A 2182-nucleotide genomic window follows, 5' to 3' on the forward strand; every position below is an offset into this window, starting at 1 on the left:
CCAGCCCTAGACTGATGCCGGCTGAAAATCCACAAGTTTCCCCACGTAAGTGACTGTTGTCATCGCACCAATTACTCCGTGGAAGGTTCGGACCTCCCCCGAGACTCCAGGAACGTGGAGCCTGGAGAGTCAAATCTGTCTCGGTGATCACTCCCCACTGTCTAAGACTCAGCTGGGCTTTCTGAACTTAGAAACACCCTGCAGGACAAATGCCAAACCTCTCGTGCAGGGTGCACACAGAGCGCTGGGTAGCTTCTCCTATGCTTATAGTTAGTGTTAAGAACGCTGGAGAGCACTCGCTGCCCACCCCCCTTTATCCCCAAGCCCCCAGCTGTGAAGGATTCACCCTCTGCATGGGCGCAGAATCACATAAGCGGCCATCTCTGGTTTGGATGAAGCTCAGACTTTCAGTGGCTCAGGGCACGTCATCAGCAGAGCCCTCCTCAACACTCCAGCCAACGTAGAGCCAGACAGACAAAGGCAGCTAACCCTCTGTTGAAAATGAGGACAGACTATTCAAATCAGTAACAAAGGAAACAATATCCATTTTATAGATACACGTTTATCAAAACCACACCTGGGTGTGTTCCCCGCAATACGGCAGCTGCAAAGAAGCCCTGTAACTGACCTGCTGCATGTTCAGCTAGGATCCCCGACAAGTGCTCGCCCCAGGACTGATAGCAATAGGTGATGGCAGAGAGAGAATACAGGTGAATTGGAGACAGTGGCACACAAACTGAAATACCTAACTGGAGCCCCAGCTCCACATGTGAGTATTTCAGGGAAGTCTCTGGGTTGGATCTCAAAGCAAGAAGCCATGGCTTTAAATTCCTTGCAGCAAGGAATGCTCCCAGACATAACACAGTAACCAGCACCCCACATACTGCGCACTCAGCCTTATTAAAGCCAGGTGCTAAAATACAAAGATTACATGGCACAATCCTGCAGTGACTCCAAACTATTCACATCCTCCAGGCAGTCTGGATCAGCCACGGTGCTGGCTGAGACGATATTTCCATGACACACCTGGGGGGGGGGGGGGGGTAGAGGGAGAAATACATCTGAGTGAGCCAGACTCTGTAATGAGCCCACTCCTGGCCATAGACAGAGGCCGCAGGTGGGTTTGAAAGGCTGCCTCTATTCCCAGCTCTTGAGAGTTCTTTGGTGGGCTTGGCTCACAGCATGCTCGGTAAGAGAAACGCTGGTGGCTGCACAGCCAAATTGGTACCCCTGGAGGGAAGCGGAGCAGCCACAGGTTACGACAGATTTGCTAGATCGGCAGCACTGACCAGAGGGAATTCCAATTACAGCTCTTTGCCCTGTACCCAGGCCGCTGGCTAGTTCCAGTTTTTCCTCACTTGTTAGCTCTTTCCTTCCCCATCACCCTTGCCTTAGCATTTACTCAGGGAGTTGATGGGGTCGGGATGAAAGGGAGGGAACCAGAATCACAGATATCAGGGTTGGAAGGGACCTCAGGAGGTCATCTAGTCCAACCCCCTGCTCAAAGCAGGACCAAAGATTGCAATGGATAAAATTAATCCACCCCACGAGCCTCCTCGGCAGTCACAGGATCACAAAGCTGGCTTCCGGGCACTCTTCGTTCTAAGACGTGAGAGGGCTCCTTGCTGCGGCCTGATTTAAATGGCCTTGAAGTCTCCTGGACTCTCGGAAAATGCATCCTCCTCCCGCAACATCCAGCCCTAGACTGATGCCGGCTGAAAATCCACAAGTTTCCCCACGTAAGTGACTGTTGTCATCGCACCAATTACTCCGTGGAAGGTTCGGACCTCCCCCGAGACTCCAGGAACGTGGAGCCTGGAGAGTCAAATCTGTCTCGGTGATCACTCCCCACTGTCTAAGACTCAGCTGGGCTTTCTGAACTTAGAAACACCCTGCAGGACAAATGCCAAACCTCTCGTGCAGGGTGCACACAGAGCGCTGGGTAGCTTCTCCTATGCTTATAGTTAGTGTTAAGAACGCTGGAGAGCACTCGCTGCCCACCCCCCTTTATCCCCAAGCCCCCAGCTGTGAAGGATTCACCCTCTGCATGGGCGCAGAATCACATAAGCGGCCATCTCTGGTTTGGATGAAGCTCAGACTTTCAGTGGCTCAGGGCACGTCATCAGCAGAGCCCTCCTCAACACTCCAGCCAACGTAGAGCCAGACAGACAAAGGCAGCTAA

Source organism: Chelonoidis abingdonii, chromosome 23 (genome assembly GCF_003597395.2).
Source record: "Chelonoidis abingdonii isolate Lonesome George chromosome 23, CheloAbing_2.0, whole genome shotgun sequence".
Classification (NCBI taxonomy): Eukaryota; Metazoa; Chordata; order Testudines; family Testudinidae; genus Chelonoidis; species Chelonoidis abingdonii.